The sequence below is a fragment of the Heterocephalus glaber genome, unplaced genomic scaffold (assembly GCF_053883595.1).
Source record: "Heterocephalus glaber isolate CG9 unplaced genomic scaffold, H.glaber_assembly_v1.0 deba00001608, whole genome shotgun sequence".
Classification (NCBI taxonomy): Eukaryota; Metazoa; Chordata; class Mammalia; order Rodentia; family Bathyergidae; genus Heterocephalus; species Heterocephalus glaber.
In genome coordinates this window covers 26,905,452-26,929,707 of record NW_028258379.1, presented here as the reverse complement: position 1 = coordinate 26,929,707, position 24,256 = coordinate 26,905,452, and the positions used below count along the sequence as shown (strand labels likewise).

The 24,256-nt window shown below is 38.2% G+C and overlaps 1 long non-coding RNA gene across 1 annotated transcript in view; it reads left to right on the top strand.

The window, feature by feature from the left end:
- Positions 1–23,775, top strand: part of LOC147822797 (uncharacterized) — a 58,838-nt gene extending 35,063 nt beyond the window's left edge. Inside the window, exons 6-7 of the long non-coding RNA XR_015445086.1 lie at positions 429–547; positions 2,422–23,775. This is a non-coding gene — a long non-coding RNA (uncharacterized LOC147822797). The remainder of the gene's footprint in view (positions 1–428; positions 548–2,421) is intronic.
- Positions 23,776–24,256: the final 481 nt, after the last annotated feature.

The window sequence follows — 24,256 nt, the reverse complement described above, 5'->3', positions numbered from 1 at the left end:
TCAGGATTACATAAAACAAAACCCAGTAATCTCTTGTTTATTTTAAAATTTGGAGTGTATTTGTTGTGAGTCTTCTACCCTCCTTGATCATAAATAATCTTTGTGGATTATTCTCAATCTGAAAAAGCAGTTGATCTCCTTATGCTTGGCTTGGTTATTTATAAAGATACAGCAAGAGTGTTAATTTTCCAGACATTTAGATCTCCTTGAGTTGGTTGTGCTAATCCAGACATATATAGAATTGAGATCTACTGATGTCTGAAAATTAGCTTGGATTGGAAACTTTCAATGAATCTTAAACTGGACTTTAAAAGCCTTGTATTAATGTACTATGTCTTCTATCTGTAGGCTAGGAAAGTCAAGCTTGAGATACTACATCATGTTTGATCTGGTGTTACAATAAATCTGGACGAATTTCTCTCTTTGAGGTTTCCTAAATTTGCCAAGGTCCCTCCCGGGGTTTGTCTGAGAATGACCTTCCTCCCTGCTCTGGGATTGGACTTCTGAACCAGTTTCTTTGGGAGAATGTCAGGCATTGGCTCTATATGTAAGTCTGTCTTTATTCCTTAGTATAGATGTGTCATTCCTGATTTTGAAAGTATCATTCTAAAGTGTGATACTCTTGGTAAGGCCTTGTGACAGAATCTGTTTGTCCAATTATATCCTGCTAAAAAGGAAGATACACTTATATACTGAACTTGCTCAAAAAACTTCATTGTCATGAAAAGCAAAGAAACTTAGTGAAACGTCTTGGCTGCTGAATTTTAAGTGTCACTAAGAATCAACTACCACTTAAAAATATTTCACTTTAGTTTACAAAGCAGAGTGTATTAAATGGAAGGTCAGAGACAGTTTAAGAAAGAAGAGGAAAAGCTTCTTCATATATCCACAGCACTCAAACCTAGGCAGAATACCTCTGACTGCCACTGCTACTGTTACATTGTCATTTGGGTTTTCCAGAAGCTCTTTGATATGCAGTGGTAGCTTCCTGCCTCAAGCTCCCGGGTACCATTCATATTGCTGTCCCCTGGGGCTGTCATGTGGAAACTGCTGCTAATCAGACTCACAGCTTAACAGGAGTGCTTTGACTCTTTCATGGAAAAGTCAGGAGAGAGATGGAAGGAGAGGAAAATATTCTCAAAACTCTAATAAATATATTGGAGTTCAGAGGGCATGAGACATGATATACTTCATATTTCTGCCTGTCTGATAAAGAAATGAACGATATAAAGTTTCTTTTTCTTTAATAGCTTTGTGTTCTGTACTGGTACATCTGCTATAGAATCTTATGGAAACTGAATTCCAGAAAAATCCCCTCCACTCACCTTAGTCTTCTCAGTACTAGAATTGAATCCCCGGAAGTCCGAAGTGAGTGAGTGAGTGTGTGTGTGTGTGTGTGTGTGTGTGTGTGTGTGTGTTTGTGTGTGTGTGTGTCTGTTGGAGATCATAATCATGTTTTCATATTTGCCTGCATTTAAAACATTTTTCCTTCCCCAGCATGCACTGGAAAGCAATGATGAAGGCTGAGTGCCGGAGAAAAGCTGTAAGCTAAGAGGCCAGTGGTCACCTGCTATGCTAGCAATCCACAGAGCAAAACAGTTGCACAAAAATAATGTTACTAATAATACAGAGCCATGAGAGACAAGTGATCACATACTTAACAGAAGGAGGATATTTGTAGCTGTTCACCTTCTCTTGTATTTCCAGGAATCAAAAGTCAGACAGGATTTATTTCCTGAGTTGTTTCATTACTTGATTAACTCTAAAACACATTTAAATATTATCTAAATTTAAAAGTGCATGTGAAGAAAAGAAATAAGGACACACTAATGGAAAATCAATTGAAAAGTGGGACTTTAACTAGAGTGGAGGCTGATATTGATGACACATTCCCTGGAGGCAATATGTGGCCAGCCTGGGCAGTACATCTACAGCTGGTATTTTGTGGCTGCCTGTGGCAGAATTCACTCAGTTTTGTTCCTTTCTTAATGCCATTTTTTCTGATCTGTTCACTTTATCTGCATTTACTGTATGGGAATTAGCTCAACCTACTTTATAACACAGGCTGTTGTTCAAAATATTCATTGAAATATGGCGCTGCCATTAGTTTTTACGGAACCATTATATACTCTGGGTTTCATTCAATACATTTGTTATCATCACATCCAGTACAAATATAGTGCAAGGTAGAGTGCTTCCATTTTGCCTCCTCCCAAATTTCTTTATCAAATGAAAATAAGTTTTAGATACCTCTATACTATGCAATGTTGATGTATAAGATAAGGGTTTTCTGTTTGCCATTACGAAAGAAACCAAGATTTTTTTTTTCCTGAGGATGTCTTGGCCTTAGTGGATAACAAGAAAAGCCTTCTCTGAAATACAGTCTACTCCTGGTGAAAAAGCTTCTCTATCCCAATGCAGGAGCTGCACAATTAGCTGCCCCTGAAAAGCCTTCTGCAAGCAGGTGTCACCTCTTGCATCTGAGAAGGACAGGTGAGAAACCTTCCACTCCTTTACTAAACCAGGGAGGCATTCACTCTCTCTGCTGGTTCCATTCTAATTAAATTTGGATTTTATGTAAACCACAACCCAGACCTTTTATGAATGCAGAATATGCCAGCTTCATTATTCTTGTCAGGCGGCAAAACTAGACCATGACAGATGAGTTTCTGAGCATTTGCTGATCATTCATCTACAAAACATAATAGTTTGATTTTTTCACTCAGGGCTATTTACAGAAACAGAAGTTGATTAATTGAAGCTCCAGCACTGGGTAAATTCTCATTCTCTCTCTTTCTCCTGAATCTGCCCTTAATGAATCTCAAGAAAATCATCATTAATAATACATTACCTAAGGAGGAATACTGTGGCTCATTCCCTCTAGAGAAATTATGTGATTTCATTGACCTCAAATAAGTGTGCAAGTATTTCTTCGACTCTATTTTATCTTTGTTATAATATACAGAACTTGCATGTTATTAAAGAGATTGTTCAGGGTTTCACTTAAAAGTACCATGAAACATAGTGGCAATAATAACAATAAAAATAATGACCAATGTTTATTTAATATGAAATATGGAATAGATATTTTACATTTGTTGTTTCACACCCTAAACAGCAACTCTGATGTATGAGTCATTGTATACCCATTTTCAAAAGAGGAAATGGAGGCACAGAAATTAAGTGGTTTATTCATGGCCTAAACACTAGTAAGGAAGAGTCAGGATATAAGACTAACATAATCAGCTCTAATATCTGTGGTCTTAATGATTGTGCTATATTATGCTGTGGATCAGCAGAATAGACCACAAAGACATGGTCCAGTGAACTGGCAGCAGCAGATGAGTAGACCTATTATATTAAATGTGTTTGGATTCCTTACTATTTTCAAAGACGTATTCTGAGGCAATATCTGTCCCCATTCACACATTCATAGGGAATCAGAAATACTCCCAATCAAGAACTACCTCTCTCTCACCTCGATGAGCTCCAAGTACCAGAATATGAAGCTACCCACTTGGAAGTCATAGCTTGGGAACTTTAGCTGCCGCACCTGACACTTGCTTTGTAAAATGGAAGAAAGGACTTTACTATTCTTGGTTATTATTCCATTTGTAATCATGGGCTCTTATTAGCCAATATAAACTTCTAATACAACAAAGATTGTTTAGCAAGACTACCAGAGTCCTCCATAGCTCATAAAATACCATACAGCCTTCAGTAAACTCCTCTGGAGAATTTCACTTTTGGCAAGACATCTCTTTGGGCCTATAAAGTTTCACTCACAGGACCAGGGTACCTCAAGTTACGGCCACCGATCCTCTTTTTCTTCCTTGATCCATTAGCACCTTATACACCCAAGGATAGTCCCCCTGCAAAGCAAGGCAGGAGGAAACCACAGGAAAGAGACTTCTTTAGGTATGCGTTGCTCACCTCTTCCGTGAGTCACTCTGTGATTCTGCTTGCTGCCCACCGTGGCCTTGTCTTGACATCCCTTCCAGGGAGATGGCATCACGGGGAAAGAAAACATTCCAGGAAAGAGTCAGGAAATCGGACTCTGCCTCTGACAATGCTTTGTAACCTGGGGTTCATTGCTTCGTCATCTGAGCCTCGGTTTCTACATCTTCCACGGGGAGTTCTTACCTTTCACCTACTGAGGCCCATGGTCACATACGCAGTATGTGCTCTGCTAGGTGATGATGGTGGTGCGTTGCTAGAGGCCAGCTCATAGGGAAAGAGCCCTGTTACTTAGGAAACTGTAGGGTTGCTTGGCACATTTTTTGATATTTTAGACTCTGAACTTTCTCATATTTATACAAAAGTTCTATAAAATCCACATTGTAGCCTCTGTCTGTTCTGTCTATCTTCTGATTAAGAGATTGGGCCAAACTTTTATCCTCTGTAGCTCACTGCTATATTTGGCAATGAGATAAGTGTACTTTTATCAAATTTCAGGAACAAAGCAAAGCTACCATTTAATTTGCCATTTAATTGCAATATTCTGCTTCACTGACAAGTTTGCTGGGCTCTGGCTAAGCAAACTGAGTAGAAAATGCCCACGACTGAATTTCAAAGTTTATTTACTTCTGAATTGTTTCATTTAACTTAGTCTTGCCACCTGGGTCTGCTTCTCTGGATTAAGTCTACATTGCCGACTCTTCTGCTAAGCAAAGCTGGAGATGCCAGCCGTATGCATTTCCTGTTGCTGCTGTGACAAATTATTAACAGCTGAAATGCTTTAAACATCACAGATGTATTCTCTTATTTTTGAGGTTAGAAATTCAAAATGAGCCTTATAAGGCTAAAATGAAAGTATCAATAGGACTCCACTCCTTCGGACTTTAGGAGAGAAACATTGTTTTGCCCTTTTCAGCTTCTAGAGCTGCCTGCAATTCTTGACTCATAGCTCTTTCTCTGCCTTCAAAGAGCATCACTGCAACCTCTGTTTCCTTCAACTCCTCCGCTTTCACATTGCCTCACTTCCTCTTATAAGAATGGTGTGCTGACATCAGACCCTGCCAGATAATCCAGGATCATCTTTCCTGCTCAAAGTCCTTGATTTAATTGCATTGACAAAGTCCCTTTTGCTATTAAGGAAACATATTCACAGGTTTTATAACGGTGTGGACATTTTGTGGGGTGCAGCGGGCATTATTCTGTCCGTACCACCTCTCTGGGGCACAGGATACAGTCAACACTCGCTGCTGTGTCTAATTCGCCACTTTCAATGGAATTGCCTGACCTCTGCCCTCCCACAGACTCTTATCTTTGCAACTTAGACCCCTAACCTGCCTATTTTCTTCTTTGATTAGTTTATTTTGCTTAGATTTTGTCCATCTTGGCAGAGATATCAATTGTGTCATATCAATTGTGATAACAACCCAATGAAGTAGGTACTATCTTGATCCGCATTTAACCTATTATGGAAGTTACAAACAAAGATGTTTTCCTAGGACCTCATAGCTGGTGGCAAAGACAGAATTTGAAGCCAAGAGCCTGCTTTAACAGCTAGTTATACTGCTTGTCCTTCAAGTACAATTATTCTCCTCTGTCTCAAAAATGTGTAGTCTTTGTTGCAGAGCAAGGGATATTCCGATTTATTTTTACATTAATTCCAAGCTCTGGATTTCATTTCTTTCCATGACCTCTGGGATCTGGGACCATCATTTGTTTCCTGTCTTGTTGATTTCTTGATCGCCTTTATCTCATTCTCTTCATTTTACGGCATCCTCACCCAAAAATATTCTTTCTAAAACTGCTTCAATCTTCCCATAGTTTCACTTAATATCTATCTTTTGTCATGCTTTTTTGGGGGGGGAGCACGAGGGAACTAGTCTATAATCAACACATCTCTATTTTGTTCCTTGATTTTCTATTTTCTGGCTTATGTGATGAAAATTCCCCTTTTACCCAAAATTTTTGCACAGTTGGCCATTTGGAACATTTCCACCTTGGAACGTTTTTCTCTCTGTTTTTCCAAAACACTGCAATCTTTTGAATCTTTTACTACTCATTAGTCAATTACTACTGATTAGTCAATTCTGTGTGGTTTGGGTGTCCCTTTCAAAACTCACGTTAAAATTCAATTACCAGCTTCACAGTGTTGGGAGTTGAGATCTATAAAAAGCAAATGGGCCATAAGGGCACTATGCTTATACATAGATTAAGGCTGTTTTGTGGTAGTAGGTTACTTATATCTGGAGTGGGTTAGTCATAAAAGGGGGGAGTCTGGATCCCCTTTCCTCTCTGTCTCATGTGCACACTTGCCCTTCTGCCTTCCACCACGGGATGAAGTAGCATGAACACTCTTGCCAGACCCTGGAACTGTATTCTTAGATTTCCCAGAGTGCTGATTCATGAGCCAGATAAATCTGGGTTCTTTATAAATCACCCAATCTGTGGTATTCTCTTATAGCAACATGACTAAGGCAGTTTCCTGTCATCTAGTGTATTTTTTTTCCTATCATAACCATGCCAACTTCCATAAATGCAGCCATCACCTCAACACTGATGACTCCTCACACTCAAATTCCATCTTTGAAATTAAGTTCTGTATACCTCTTACAGGTTTCATATTTTCCCTTGACGTCTTGCCAACCTTTCAAATATAATGTGTGCGGATACAAACACATTCATGTAGTAGGGTTCTGGACAGCTGACCATGGGTCAGGTGTTTTGTTTGAGTGATGTGCAGACTTTAGCAAGTCTGGTGGCGGGGGGCGGGGGGGGGGACCACACTACAGCACTGTAATGGAGCTGGATAGGGTTGATAGTGGAGGTATGTGTTTAGGACATAATGAGAACACAGAGGCTTCTTCACCTAGAGCAGAGCATTGGACAAGTGGTATTAGTTAACAGGATAATGGTACAGGATGCTCCTCTTTTCCTGAGGAGCAGGAAAGAATGGTCCCTTCAAAGGAGGAAGTATGGAAAAACACACAGTTGAGTGCAGAAAGGATTTATTTCCTATCCTGAGACAAGCTATTCTTCTTGTGCTTCCTGTTTGAGTTAGTGAGATTGTCCTTTTTTCCCAGCAGAGGGCCCGAGTCATACAAAAGCATGCAGAGCAATACTTGATTTAATGTAAGTATCTCATCAATATTTGTTGATGAGTAGGAGGGGTAAAATTTAGAAATCTCCATTTCCTCACACAAGGTCATTGCCCAGGTCCTAAATTGAGGGTCTCTTGTCTGGGGTAGGTGAGCGCTGTATAAGTGTCATGAGCAAAGTGCTTACCCTGAAGTCCCTTCCTCTTGGGCACAGGGAGTAGGGATCCCATTCACCAGCCCTCACTTGGTACTTAGAATCCTTCTTTTTAATCTGCTTAGCATTCAGACATCCAAGAAAGGACCTGAGCACATTCAATGGCACTGTGCATCCTCATATATTTACTCTTAAGCCCTCTGGCAACAATTAATGAAAGCAACAATTAATAAATTCTATTAGAGGGACTCTAGACCTTTGAAGACAGAGAAAGTAATGCTATTTAAACAGACAATAAGTCACACCTGCCTATCCTAGAAGTTGCTCAGAGAAGCCCAGGGACTGTCTGCCTCTTCCTAAATTCCAAAAGGCCTCCAAAGACCTCAGCTTAGCACTCCCTTAGGGGAAATGATTCCTGCAATTGGCTGAATATTTTTTCCCACCCAAATCCATATGTTGAAACCCTAATCCTAATGTGATGATATGGGAGGGGGATTTGAGAGGTGATTTGATTCAGATAAGATCATAAGGGGCTTCCATGAGGGGATTAGTGCTCTTGTAAGAAGAGGTCAGAGGGTAGCTAACTCTCCATACTGTGAAGATACAAGGGGAAGTTGGCTGTCTGCAACCTGGAAGATAGCACTCAGCAGACACCAGCCATATTGGCACCCTCATCTTGGACTTCCGGTCTCTGGAACTGCAAGAAGGAAGTGTGTGTTCATCATGGTACCCAATCTATGGTAATTTGTTAGAGCAGTCTTAGCTAAGACTGGCACCATACTGTAAGTAGCCCTAGGGAAAGGAGAGTATGGAAGAACTAGAATCTGACCTGAGCTGATGGGAAAGGCTGGAGATTTTCATTTTAGCTGCACATGAGAGGATGAGCTCAAGTTTATGGAGGAAAAACATGTCAAGAAACAGTTTTCATTTCCTTCCTGAATTTATACAAATTTAAATTGTCAATAATGCTTAGGGGCAGGTGTGTGTGTGTATAGTAATAGTAGTAGTTGGAATCAGAGGGAGGACATGTTACACACTTGAGATCCAGTATGTACCTTACCCATCCAGGGGCCGGTGCTCCATGTTGAATCCTTCCCTCTCTTTTCCCACTGGGCTGTGAATTACTTCAAGCTAAGATGGGCCTTATTAATCTAAGTTCCCCACACAGTACTATCTATATAATAAATGTACAACAAAGATCTCTAGTATAAATGAGTGAATAATAAAGTGGAGGTTTTAACTACTTTACTCACCTCTGGGGCATTGTAAGGCATCACTAGCTAATACATCAGAAAAGTTATATGGGCCTTAATTATTAACATTATTTTATCTGCCAACTTCCTATGGCTTATTTTTGGCATATGATATGGCAGTTGGGCCTGGAACAAAATTCCCCATTGTTCACTCCAGCCTTCCACTCCTGTATTCAATCATTTGGGCTAAGGAGGTGCTGGAAGGCAGCATAATGCATATCTTCCTTCCCCATAGCACTTGCAGGGGAACACTTTTTTTGGATTAAAAGAAAAACTGGAGTGGGTTTCACCTCCAAGGAGAAGCAGAGGGAATATTTCTGTTCTTGTGGTTTGATCTGGCATTTTCCAAGTTTCTGTAAAAATAAATTGATGTCTGTCTTTCTGTGTTATTCAGAGGTTTATTAGTAGGGAAATAACTTTAGGGCTCATGTAACTTTTCCCTCTACCTTATAAATTTCTTCACTCCTTTTCCATTCCACCAACCATCCAAATGAGAAGTGCTGGAGAGCTGATCTAGATGATCATAGAGCAATCAGAAAAATGTGAGTATTCTTGTGGTGACCTGGAATTTCCTTGTCATTGGTAAGAAAACTTTTTTTCTGTTTACCAGTAAGTTCCTCTATAGGGCAGAGTCAAACTGGTTCTTCAAGTTTCTGATGGTCAAATGATTTTGAGAAGTTGTATGTTTGTGTGTATGTGTATGCATATACATAAATGTACACTTACAGATCTCATCAGGAAATGTGCCTGGAAATTGGATTCTTGTATTTATATTGAACTTTGCTAAGGGGGTGGGAATTGTTGGAATTCTGTATACAATCTTTTAACACACTGTCTCTTGTATGCACATATCTATAAATAGAGATACACACACTATTTATAAACTCATTTGAAAGTAAGACCTGTGTATAGAAAAATTAGTAGTATGACACTAATTAGTAGATCATTGGCATTAGTAAGAACTCCTGGGAATTTATTCACAGTGTCATGGGAATCATATAAAAGGCTGCTTAGGCAACTGGACAGCTTCTTCATGGAATTATGCCAGAGTTCCTTTTTCCTACTTCCTTTTCTGTAGCTACTCTGGGTCTTGCCTAATACAGTAGACCCTTGAGTTATGATCAGCCTGACATACAAAGAACTTGGATTATGATCAGAATTTTAGTTTTAACTTATGACCAAAGTCTTGAGCTATGACCTGAAACCAGGCCGCTTGTGCTTCCAGATGGTCTCAGATACAGATTTAACCCTCAAGAGTTCTGGAAGGAACATTGAAACAACCTTTCCTGTGTGGGGTTAATTGAGAAATCCTGGGTCAATGTCTCTCTAAGGAGACTGAGATCTGCCTGGGTACAAGAGAGAGACTTTGAAGGTTGTGCAGAGGAGCCTGAGCCTTCAATTGACCAATTTGAGTTACAATCAATCCTCGAGAACAAATTGAGTTCATAAGTCAAGGGTGCACTGTACTTTTTTCTTGATTTCTCATTCTGACACATAGGCACTAGTAGCCTATCTATGGACTTTCTTTGGGTAACCCTGAGGTAGGTCAGTTTGTGTTAGATATATTTGAGTACTCCATTCTGTTTGTACTGTCCATGGGTCCTTCAAACTCAAAGGCCACAAGGCTCAGCAGATAAAATAATCGACAGAGTCTCATAGGTCAGGAGAAAGATGTGCTATGTTTTGTTAAACTGGAATATGCCTGCTCTGTTAAAGGGGGCAGCTTCTTCTAGGCTCTAGCTGGTTAAAATATTTGAGAATAGATGCCCAGTATTGTCACGTCCACTGCAGATTCCAGAAATCTGACATCTGTGTGAAATCTTCCCAGTCTAAATATCTTGGAATCTGTTATGCTTTTAAGAAAACATTGTTTGAGCTTTCCACTGCCCCCAGCCCAGAGGAAGGGGCTGCCAGGATGCCTCTCCACTGCTCCAAGCCCAGAGGTAGGGGATTCTGGGCTGCAGTTCCACCACTCCCAGCCCAGAGGAGGTGAGCCACATGGGTACCAATAGCATCCCACCCCCTTGGAAATGAGGAGGTACATAAACAAGTCTCAAAACCAGACTTCAAGATCACCCACAGCAACCCCAAAGGGAAAGGAGATGGAACAATCTGATACTCAACCACCTGGACTCCATGAACTTGCAACAAAAGAGGATCTGGAAAAAATGAAATCAGAAATAATTTCTCAGATAACAGCAGAGATTGTGCCCATACTGCAATACATGATTAATAAGTCTAGAGAGGACACAGATAAAAAAAATAGAGGAGCTGAGGAACATGATGGAATTCCAACATAGGAAACAGATGGAATTCATAAAACAGATGCAAACAGATTTCCAGGAGATTAAAAACTCTACTGAAAGTCTACACAGTGGAATGAGCCAATGTGAGGACAGAATTTCAGATATAGAAGATAAGATTGCAATTAGTGACCAGGAAAAGAAAAATTGCTTTAAAATTGTAAGGGACCACAGGAAATCAATCCAGCAACTGCTAGACGATGCAAAGAAGAATAACATAAGACTGATTGGAGTCAACGAAGAAATAGGAGAGAGTGCTGATGACATAAAAAAATTGTTCACAGAAGTGATGGCAGAAAACTTCCCAAGCAGGGGAAAAGAACTTGAAATACAGATAAGTGAAGCATATAGAACTCCAACTGAGATTAAAAAATTCTACATATAGACATATGATTGTTAAGATTCTAGAAACCCACAGAAGAACAAAGTTCTACAAGCAGTGAGAGAAAAGAAACAAATCACATACAAAGGAAAGCCCATCAGAATCACAGCAGACTTCTCAATGCAAACCCTCAAGGCAAGAAGAGCTTGGAGTGATGTATTCCAAACCCTACAGGAAAACAGCCTCCAACCCAGATTGATGTACCCTGCAAAACTCTCTTTCAAAATTGATGGAGAAATAAGATACCTTCATGACAAAGAGCACTTTAGGAAACTTTATGAATACCAAACCAGCACTCCAAAAATTTTAAAATAATATCCTAGGTATAGACAATGAGAGGATCACAACCCCAGGAAGCACAGCAGAATCAATCCATTGGGCCTGAAAAGAAAGTAAACGCAAAGGAGGAGAATCCTACAAAAAGAAAAAGTCATGACAATGATAAGTCAAAACGTATCAGTTATAACCATCAATGTTAATGGTCTCAATTTAACAATCAAAAGAAATAGACTGGCAGAATGGTTCAAGAAGCAAAATCCAACAATATACTGCACACAAGAAACACATTTAATTCAAAAATAAACACATAGATTGAAAGTTAAAGGGTGGAAAACAATATTCCATGCAATGGGAACCTGAAAAAAAGCAGGAGAAGGCATCCTCTTTTCAGATCAAGTGGATTCCAAGCCAACACTGATTAAGAGAGACAAAGAAGGACACCACATCCCTGTAAAGGGAACAATCCAAGAAGAAGAGATGACAATCATAAATATCTATGCACCAAACACTAGTGCACCCAACTATATAAAACAAATACTAACAGACATGAAAAGTCATATATGCACTAATACAATAGTAATGGGGGACCTCAATACCCCACTGTCACAAATAGATAGATCAACTAGAGCAAAAATAAGTAATGAAATACTAGAACTCAATCGAATTCTTGAACAAATGAAGTTAACAGATGTTTACAGAGTGTTCCACCCACAAAATGAGAATACACATTCTTTTCAGCTGCACATGGTCTATTCTCCAAAATAGACCACTCTTGTTGAATATAGTTTTGGAAATATTAGCCACGGCAATTAGACTAGAGAAAGAAATAAAAGGAATAAAGATAGGAAATGAAGAAGTCAAATTGTCATTATTTGCAGATGACATGATACTGTGTATAGAAGACCCCAAGAGCTCCAGCAAAGTCTTCTAGACTTAATAACCAAATTCAGTAAAGTAGCTGAATACAAGGTCAACACACAAAAATCAATAGCTTTCCTCTACAGGAACAACAGACTCACTGAGAGAGAAGTAGGGCAAACTTCCTTTCATGATAGCATCCAAAAAAGTGAAATACCTAGAAATCAACATAAAGAAAGAAATCAAAGACCTCTTCTCTGAAAACTATAGCACTCTGAAAAGAGAGATTGATGAAGATATCAGAAAATGGACAGACATCCCCTGCTCCTGGGTAGGAAGGATCAATATAGTGAAAATGGCCATACTTCCAAAACTGCTTTATAGATTCAATTCAATCCCAAATGAAATTCCAGTAGCATACTTCATGAACCTTGAGAAAACAATCCAAAAATTCATTTGGAACAAGAAGAGAGCCAGGATAGCAAAAGCAATTCTAGGTAACAGAGACATGGCAGGGCGTATCACAAACCCCAACTTGAAACTATACTAAAATATGTGATAAAAACAGCATGGTACTGGGAAAGAAACAGACCTGAGGACCAGTGGAACAGATTAGAAGATGCAGAAACAACCCCAGACACACTCAGCAACCTTGTCTTTGACAAAGGTGCTAAACCCCCTCACTGGAGGAAAGATAACCTGTTTAATAAATGGTGCTGGAAAAATTGGGTTTCTACTTGCCAAAGATTAAAACTAGACCTATATCTCTCACCATGCACTAAAATAAAATCAAAATGGATTAAAGATCTAAATATTAAAACAGAAAAGCTGAACTGGCTGGAACAGAGGTTAGGTAGAACTCTTGAAGACATTGGTATAAGAAAAGATTTTATGAACAAAATCTCAGTTGCCCGTGAACTAGCACAATCAACAAGTGGGATCTCTTCTTATTAAAAAGCCTCTGCACAGCAAGAGAAATGACCAACAGTGTGAAGAGACAACCCACAATGTGGGAAAAAATTTTCACCTGCTGTTTCTCAGACAAAGGTCTGCTATCTCGAATCCATAAAGAATTTTAAAAAAAATCAGACCTCCCAAATTTAAAGACCTAATCTGAAAATGGGCATTGGAAATGAACAGACATTTCTCAGACAAAGAAGTAGAAATAGAAAATAAACATATGAAAAAGTGTTCAACTTCACTGGTCATTTGAGAGATGCAAATTAAAACAACACTGAGTTCTACCTCACCCCAGAAAGAATGACTGCTATCAAGAAATCAACCAATAACAAATGCTGGCGGGGCTGTGGGGAAAGATGAACCTTGCTCCACTGCTGGTGGGAGTGTAGACTGGTGCAATCACTGTGGAAATCAGTATGGATATACCTCAAAGAACTAGGACTGGAAGTCCCATTTGAGCCAGCTATTCCCCTGCTGGATATCTTCCCCAAAGAATTAAAAGAATCATACCACAGTGATATATGTGTACCCATGTTCATAGCAGCACAATTTGTAATAGCTAAAACTTGGAGGTAGCCCAAATGCCCATCAACTGGAGACTGGATAAGGAAAATGTGTTTTTTTTTCCCCATAAAATGGGGTACTACTCAGCCATAAAAAATGAGAAATTAGAGTCATTTATAGCTAAATGGATGCACATTGAGGTGATACTCTTAAGTGAAACAAACAGGACAGACATGTGCATATACTGAATAGTTTCTCTAGTGTGAGAAACTGAAAGTGTAAATAAGGACTGAAAGGTATCATAGATAATGTGAAATAGGAAAAGAAAAGGGTCAAAGGGGAAGGAGAAGTGGGAGGGGTAGGGGAAAGGAAAGAAGGGAATGGAATTAATATGAGAAAAAGAAAAAATGGAAGCAAAGTCTTTGTAAATAGGGAGGGATGGAGGGGTTGAAGGGAGGGCAGGGCAAGGGTGAAAAATAAGAACCAAGAGAGACTATGTAAAGGTACAAATTTCCAATCATGAATGTCATTATACTGTATACCTAAAATGTACTGATAAAATAATATTTATAAAAAAAGAAAACATTGTTTGCAACAAATAAAACACCTGTCTTTCCTACCTGTAGGTCTCAACTTACAACTTCAGACACTTAGTAAATGAGAGTACAAAGTACAGGAAAAAGTAAAATGCGAGTGCAAGTATAATGTGTCAGAATTATTTAAAGCACCCAAAATATGACTCAGTGGAATGAAATAGGAGACAGCAACATGAACGCAGCTGTTGAAAAGTCTCTTTACTCAGATGTGAAAATCAGTCAGGCTTTCTCTGTTTCGTTGAGTCCTATAAAACAATTGAGTGCATGCTTGGAGAGTCCAGGCTATCATTTCTTCCTAGATTTTCCATCCAGAGAACCAGAGATCCAAAGAGGAAAGATGGTCAGTGTGGGATTATGGAGCAGGGAATAACACCAGGATCCCTTGGCTATTGTCCATACGCAACAAAGTGGTTTGGGGAATCCTGGAGGAGTATCGAAGCGCTCTTCTCCACAGATTGGGCTGATGGAACCTGAGATGAGCATTAAAACAAGAAAATATGACTAGGGATGCCAGAGCTGTTGGCACAGTATAGTGGCTGAGTCTACTCCATTCATTCTGGAAAATTCTTTCATTGCAATCAGTGCTCTTTTATACTTTAGGCTAACATCACCATTTTGGGAGATTTTGAAATATCAGACATTTATGAGGTAAGAATTTTTTTTGTAGGACAATATGCTCTGATTCTTGCACAAAATTCACAATGTAGAAGGTCAGCCCTCCTGGGAGTACAGGAAGCAGGGTTACTATCAGAGGATGTCTTATCTCTTCTGAAATTTTCATAAGTGCCTGAGTCTACTTCACCAAATATCTTTGAAAACTCAATATACTCTGCTTATCATTAAAAACTAATTACTCAAAAGTTAGGGGTTCCTCTGGTAAAGAATGTCACTAAGCATAAATTATGCAAAAACCTTGATTTGTGTGAAGTTATTTGCCATTCAAACATTCTTTCTTCATTTTGCATGTTAAAAGCAACTTACATCTTTCAGGACAGTCAATGCAATTGATTTGTTTAGTGAGATGTTTGAATGATCCAGGTAGTTTGGGCACTGGTCTTATTTCAAGGTAAAGAATAGTCCATGACCTACAGGTCTGACTCTGTTTAAATGTCAGTTCTGAATCTAATTGAGTCATAATGTATTCATTTAAAGAATCATCCCAGCCAGATATATTCTTTCTTTTTCTTCTCTTCCATTTTCCTCTGTTAATTTCAATATCACTTTAGGGTTTTAAAAATTATTAATCAGAAATTTAACATCTTCAAACATAATCAGAAGTGTATTTGGAAATTTTCAGCGCCTCAAAGAATCAATAAGGAAGTAAAGAACATGACTCGGGAAAGAGATAGGACCAAGACTAATTTGAGGTTTCAGCAAAAGGATTCAGAATAGCAATATCACTGCAGAGAAGTAGAGAACTATTCCTTCTTTACATTCTCTGATTATATGCTCAGCAGAAAGCAGCAGCAAATATAGCAATAGATGTCCTGAAGAAGGATGACTTTGTTAGACTATTTCCATTTTTCCTTTAGATATTCAATCAGAATATTTCCTAGCCTCCCTTGCAAAAATAGTCAACTACATGACCAAATTTTGGGCAGTGGAATAGACAGAAGTGACATGTCACTGCTGGGTGGGTATCATATAATCCTCTCATGGGAAGCTTGCTATGTCTTTCTCCAATCTGTCAGTTAAATGATGAAGACTTTGAGAATATAGAGCAGAGCTTTATTTAGCTGTCAATCACCTATTTATTCATATTTTTCTTTCCAAATGACCACGAAGTCACTCTACCGAGTGTGTTTGCCAACACCTGAAATGGTTTATACTCTGTTGAATGAGAAAAATCCACTTATGGAATTGAATATTGCAGCAATGTCACATTTCTAAAGAATCTAAATGGTCACTCCCAGTTTTTGTACTTGCCTCATGGTAGACCATTAACAGTTTCTGATCTGATACTAGTTCATGGACTGGAGCTGGTTTTTCAGATGAAACTGACTAGCACTAAACTAACAAAATTGGGTATCATGATGGAGGGACCACCTCTTGGAGTGGAGCAATATAGGAAAGCCACACAGCCAAGGACATCTGGGTTGTCACTTTCATTGTCAACAAAAGAACTTTCAGTGTGTTTGGGGTTCATTTGACGGATCTTAACCCATAATACAAATTATCGGTCCATGAGTATTTACTCTTTTACTGTTTGGGCATTATAAAAGCCAGGAATCAGGACACACAGCTAGTGAAGGAGAGCCTCAAATCTAAGTGCTTGGAAACAGAAGCAATATGAAGCACTATGTACTTAGTTACTCCCAAGTTTTGGTTTGCCTCAAGTGCATTGTGAAAGATATCAGTGAGTCTTTTAATGCAATTATGCCTCTGATGTCAGATGTTATAGTCAATTTGCATTGTATGATATCTATCTATTTATCTATCTGTCATCTATGTATCTATGTATCAATATTGAAACCTGTTGAATGGTAGAAGTAAAATTTTCTGTTATCTGATCTCGGCATGAAGAGCACAGGCACAGAGTAAAGTTCGAAAAGGTTTTATTGAATTGCAGAACAGGTATGAAACGAATATCCATCTCTTGGTAGCTATGAATCTATGTGAGATCAACCCCCCTGGCTCATTAACTTACACATGCACAGCTACAGTTACTCAGAGACCCCTCCCCAGTTCTCCTTGTCCATTTGCACACCAACGTTTCCAAGGAGCTTCTTATCGGACAGTGTTCCAGGTGGCCTTGGGACAATTAAGTCACCTTGGGACAATTAAGTCCCCTCACAACCTCTCTTTCTTACAGTTCTTCAAAACTAACTGTAGAATGTGCTGAGAATGCATTATTCTGAGACACAATGGGACAGGTTGGAAGGGCCTGGGCTCTGCTTCATTCCTCCCTAGAAACATGATATCCTGCATTGCTCTAGTCCAGCATGTCACATTGTCTCTGGGATATAAACTCACAGAGAACCTCTTTCCTGCTCCATTGGCTGCAGTGCAAGCTGGGCAGGCATAGACAAGAGTCTCCTCCCTGTGAGCACTCACTGTGCTCTCTTGGTCCTTGAGGTACCCGCTTATGATAAATCTTAGCTTTTCCCTTGTTGCCTATGTGTGATAAATCCACTTTTAGTAATTTGTTGAATATGAGTGTGTTGTGTCCTCCTGGATTTAGATAAGGTGGTAACCAGTGCACAGTGCATTGGCATCACACTTTTAATCCAGGCCTCAGACACACTCATTTATCCTCATTAGCTGTGATCTACTTTCCAAGATCACCGGCCACAGTCATTTGAGTTAGTCATGTTCTTCAAAATTCTGCACCCTGGACTACCAACACCTATCACCCACCACTACATATTGTATTCATCCCCTTGGTGACCAGTCCACACTGGTCTGGACTGGATTGGGGTGACTCCACTGCATAATGCTCCATGCCTGCATGGAGAGAGGGCATTGCCTCCTCTCTACCACCCAGCGAGAAAAGCCCAAGATATTGGAGTCAGACAGAATTGGATTCAAAAACTCAAATCTGACACAATGATTTGAGGGGTGGTTACCATATCTCTTTAAGCCTCAGTTTACCTGGCTATAAATAATAGGACATTAGAAGCAGAATTTAATGAGAAAACATGTAAATTATGTAGAAAGTGGACTAGCCCTTGTCATAGGGATTCAACAAATATTAGCCACTAAGATTATTATCAGTGCAACTACTGGTATTACTAGAATAATTATAAATAATTATTGATGTTAACAAAATGGCTATTTCTTCATTTGTCCTGTATTATTGAGTTACTGGCCTTAGACTAAGATTTCTCTTGGTCTTATGATAGTAATTTTTCTTTTAAGTGCCCCAGTCATTTGTATAAATAGTCACTGACTATGATCACATTTGTCCCACTAGCATCTGGGAAGTCTGTGTTTCCTGGAGAGGGTGTGAGCATAAGATAGGAAACTTGCTAGTTTTCCTTAGTTCATTCATATAAACCTTCATATAAACCACTCATTTTTTCCTGATGTACATACAATGCATACTCCTGCTGCTACTTAAAACATATATAAACTACTTTTTTTCTGAACATCTAAGCCGGCCAGACACACTTTTGGGTTATAGATTGTGTCCCTAATGAAAAAGCTCATGACTTACTGTAAAAGACTGTAGCTGCCCATATTGCAGTCATTAGCCTATAAATGCTCCTCTCTGACATGGATGTGTCTAATCATGAAATACACTACCATCCAAGTAGGATTGTGCAATGGGCTATGTTGCAGAATATGATAGCATCTTATGACAATATAGCATTTATAGTTGAAGGATCTTTTTCAGTATAAGCAGGCATGATAATCTCCCCCAAATACCATCAGGATAAAGTTTATTAGACTTGGCTAAAAGCTAGAAAAAGATGATTTTGCTGGCACATGTGGACAAACTTAGCAATTCTCCTACTAGTTTTTATACATCATATATATTTATGCTTTAGATAGTCTATCTACTTAGACATATAGAATAGTCTGGATATTTTAAAACTGATTGGCCTATGAACAAATGAAGCACTTCCTTTTTGAAAAGAGGCGTTCACTTCCCCCTTACCCTCAAAGTCTATAGATATCAATAGATATAAATGATATGAGCCAAAAACTGCATAATGTCTCATCTCTGAGGTAGCTAAAATTATGTGGAAGGCAAGGCTTTTTTTTGCCTTTGTATCTTCAGTGCCTGGTACTTACCAATTATCCATTTATTGAAAGCATTCATGACCTTGTGAATATTGTGAAGTAGTTGGTGTTGTCCTCTGAGACCTTTCTTTCCCTCTTTGTTCTCACCACCATGAGCCTGTGAGATTAAACATCCTTCCCAAGTACTATCTCTCACTCTGTTGTTCTTACCCACCTGTAGCAAACACATGCAGCGCTGGTATGCCTGTGCTATGGATATTTCCAATTGAGAAGGAGCAGAGAAATTGAAATGAAAGGATGGTAGTCTGACTGGTGAAATTTTAGGTATCTGTAAGCCAGGCAGGTATAGGATAATAGTTTCATAATAAAAAAAAAGATAGATTCTAATTGCCCAAATATACTCTTGTTTCCAGATAACCACTTTCAATTACAGATAGGATTGGCTGTATTAATATCATGAAGATAGCACCAACCTGCCTACTTCCATGTGGAACCTCTTCTAGATATTTGACTCTTGATTTGTTCATATCAAAATGCCTCATTTCTACGAGCAGTATTAGTAGATACTAATATTTGAATCAACATGGTGAATTTCCTACTTCTTTTTATGATGTTATTAGAGTGGAACCAAAACAAAACCTGGTATTTAATTGAATATTTATGAAGATTCATTTCAAATATATATGTATTTTTAAAATAAAAATGTCAGAATTAAATCTGCCATGAGTAACAGAGTCATAGAATAATGGCTTAAATAGAAGTTTGTTTCTCTCTTATATAAAAGAAGCCCTGTGGTAGGATTTTAGAGTTGGGAGTCTGGAATAGCTTTATGAAGTCACCTACCATCCTGACTTCTGACAGCTCACTGTTCTGACTCCAACAGGGTCCCTTACACATGGCTCAAAATTGCAGCTGGGTATCCAGCCATCACAGCCTAACTTTACGCAGCAGAATGAATGGATAAATAAGGGTACATATTAGCACCATACTCTGATGTAGAAATGCTTCCAGACTGTGCAATATTATTTACATTTAAGTCTCACTGGCCAAAATTCAGTCACAGGGCCAGATTTCACTTCAAGTACATCTGGGAAAAGTAGATTTTAGCTGGACAAAAATGTTCCTATCAGCTGTGTGTAATGGCAACTACTAATAATCCTAACACTCTGGGAAGCTGAGGCAGGAGGAGCATAAGTTAGAGCTCATCCTGGGCTATTTAGCAATTTAGGTCTCTTAGTCTTTAAATAATAAATCAATAAATAATAAATAAATAAATAAATAAACAAACATGGCTGGGAATGTAGCACAGAATAAAGGCCCTGAGTTCAATTGTCAGTACTTTAAAATTTTTTTCTAGAGAGCACAGAGGAGGTGAGGCACTCCCAGCACCCAGGAGGAGGCTTCCAGGCCGCTGCACTACCACCACCCCCAGTGCGGAGGTGAGCCATGCGGGCACCAACAGCAAACCAAACCTCCCCTGTCAAAATGAGAAGACACATAAACAAGTCTCAAAACCAGACTTCCAGATCTCCTAAAGTAACCCCAAAGGGAAACAAGATGGAACACTATGATTGATACTCAACCACCTGGACTCTCTGAACTGGCAACAAAAGAGGATCTGGAAAAAATGAAATCAGAAATAATTTCTCAGATAACAGCAGAGATTGTGCCCATACTGTAACACATAATTAATAAGTCTAGAGTGGACACAGATTAAAAAAATAGAGGAGCTGAGGAACATGATGGAATCCCAACATAGGAAACAAGTGGAATCCGTAAAACAGACGCAAACAGATTTCCAGGAGATTAAAAGCTCCATTGAAAGTTTATGCAGCAGAATGTGCCAATGTGAGGACAGAATCTCAGATACAGAAGATAAGATTGCAATTAGTGACCAGGAAAAGAAAAATTTCTTTAAAATTGTAAGGGACCACGACAAATCAATCCAGCAGCTGCTAGACAATGCAAAGAAGAATAATAAGACTGATTGGAGTCAATGAAGAAACAGGAGAGAATGTAGATGACATAAAAAAACTGTTCACAGAAGTGGTGGCAGAAAACTTCCCAAGCAGGGGAAAAGAACTTGACATATAGATAAGTGAGGCATATAGGACTCCACCTAGCCTTGATCAAAAAAATTCTACACATAGATGTATAATAGTTAAGATTCCAGAAACCCAAGAGAAGAACAAAATTCTACAATCAATTAGAGAAAAGAAACGAATCACATATAAAGGAAAGCCCATCAGAATCACAGCAGACTTCTCAACTTAAATCCTCAAAGCAAGAAGAGCTTGGAGGGACTTATTGCCAGCCCTAAAGGAAAACAGTCTCCAACCCAGATTGATGTACCCTGCAAAACTCTCATTCAAAATTGATGGAAAGATAAGATACTTTCATGACAAAAGAGTACCTTAGGAACTTCATAACAACCAGCACTCCAAAAACTTTTAGACAATATCCTAGGAAAAGACAGTGAGGATCACAACCCCAAGAAGCCCAGCAGAATGAATCTGTTGGGTGTGAAAAGAAATTAAATGGAAAGGGGGAGAATCCAACAAAAAGCAAAAGTCATGACAATGATAAGTCAATATGTTTCAGTTATAACCATCAATGTTAATGGTCTCAATTCACCAATCAAAAGAAATAGACCAGCAGAATGGGTCAAGAAGCAAAATCCAACAATATACTGCACATAAGAAACACACTTAATTCAAAAATAAACACATAGACTGAAAGTTAAAGGGTGGAAAACAATACTCCAGGTGACAGGAACCCTAAAAAAAGCAGGAGTAGCTATCCTCTTTGCAGATCAAGTGGATTTCAAAGCAAAGTCCGAAACACTTCTGGTCCCAAGAATTTCAGATAAGCGATAGTCAACTTGTATGTACAAATCTATTGTGAACATGTGCTTTCATTCCTCTTAAGTAAAATCTTAAGAACAGAACTGTTGGTTCTTAACAGTAGTACAAGAAATTTCTATATTGTTTTCCAAAATGATTTTGTCATTTTACATTCACATTAACAGTATTAGACAATTCTAACTGGTTCACACCTAAGCTGACATTTGTTCTTGTAAAACTTTTAACTTCATCTCCCTAATGAGTGTATAATATGATCTTGTTATTGTACTAATTAGTATTTTTCTGATTCTAGTGTTGCACACCTTTCCTTGTGCTGAACCATCTATTTATCATCTTCTTGTATCTACTTTTTAATTGGGATGTCTGTTAATGAGCTGTAAGTATTCTTTATATATTCTGGTCTTGGGTTATATATATTATAAATATGGTGTGTTTAAGGACTACTTTTCATTTTCTTAACGATGTCGTTTAAAGTTCTAAATTTTGATGGAATCTCATTTATCATTTTCTTTCTTTTATACATCATGTTTTTTGTATCCTAGGAAATTCTTGCCTACCCTAAATTCATGAACATTTTCCCTATAATTTCTTCTTAAATTTTTTTTTTTTTTTTGGTACCAGGGATAGAACTTGGGTCCCTGCGCTTGCGAGGTAGGTGACGGAACCACTGAGCTAAATCCCTGGACCTCTTCTTAAGTTTTATATTTTAGTCTTTCATATTTAGGTTCATAGATCCTTTCAAGTTATTTTTATGTATGGAAATAAAGTGTTGAGGTTAACTTTTTATATGCAGATACCAGGTGTTCTAGTGACATTTGCTGAAAACACTATCTTTTCCTCTGTTCTTGAATTGAGTTTATGTTCTATAAAATGTTAATGTTAAATAATCTTTCAAAACTCAGTGGACCATATATGTGTGGTTCTACTTCTAGATTCTGTGTTTTATTCCAATGATCTATATGTCTTTCCTTACACCAACACTGCCTTGATTACCGTAGCTTTAGAGGAAATCTTAAAGTTAGGTAATAAATGTCTTCCAACACTGTTTTTGTTTTCTTTTTACTTTTCTAGGTCCTTTGTTCTCCTATGTAACTTTTAAATTTCAATATCCAATTCTTCATTTAGAGCAAGTATACATAGACCTGAATTTTGATATATCCCTTGTGTTTTCTAATCCTGCTAAATTCAAATACAAGTTCTAGGGGCTCCTAGAGATTTCTTAGTATTTTCTCTGTAGATGATCATTTCAGCTACATATAAAGATTTTGCTTCTTCCTTACCAGTCCTATCCTAATTGTGTCATTTTATTGCCAGACTATTTTGGTTTGGGCCTATGTTTCAAAGCTTAATGGACAGATGAAGAGTAGGCATATCTGCCCTTGTTCCCCACCTTAGGGAGAAAGCATTGTATCTTCTCCATTCATATGAGGCATTTTTGCTGTAAGTATGGAGCACATGTCTTTGATCTGTTGAGAACTTTCTGTTCTACTTCTAGTCTTCTGATAGCTTTTACCATGAACAGCTGTAGAATTTAGTCCAACACTTTTTCTGCAACTACTGACAGGATCGATCACATGGCTTTTTCTTTCTTTTCCAATGCTGAACCAACACTGCCATCCCGTAACAAAACCACTTTCTACATACTGCCAGATCTGACTTCTAATAGTTTGTTTTGTTAAAAAAACTGTTATCTATGTTCATACTTTTTTCTTCTATTATCTTTATCCAGTTTTAATATTAGCACAATGTTGATTTCCTAAAACAGGGGGAGAAGTGTTCCTTTTTTCTTTTGCTTTAAATGTTTGATATAATTTATCAGTTAAAATGTATATGAGCCTGTTGTTATCATATAGGTAGGTTTTCAAGGTAGGAATATACTTTCTTTAATAGGTGCTATTCAAATTTTATATTTCCTCTAGAGTCAGTTTCATTAATTTGTCTTCCAAGATACTTCTTAGAAGTTGTCAAATTTATTTCAAAATGGATTTTTAAAATATGGTTTCTATATTAAATTCTGTAAAATCTGTGGTAATGTCCTCTACATTTTGATATTGTAATTTAAAAAATGTATAATTGATATTTTGTAATAGGAAGAAAATGTCTAAAGGAGTAGGGGAAGTGGGAGGGTTAGGGGAAAGGAAAGGGAAAAGAAAAAATGCGAGAAAAGAAAAGAAATGGAAACAAAATCTTTACAAATAGTGAAGGGTGGAGGGGTGAAGTGAGGGCAGGGGAAAGGGGAAAGAGTAAGAACCAAGATACATCATGTAAAGGTACAAGATCCCAATGATGAATGTAACTGTATTTTATACCTAAAATGTACCGATAAACTTAATGGAAAAAAAAATTCCCTAGAAACACAATTTTCATT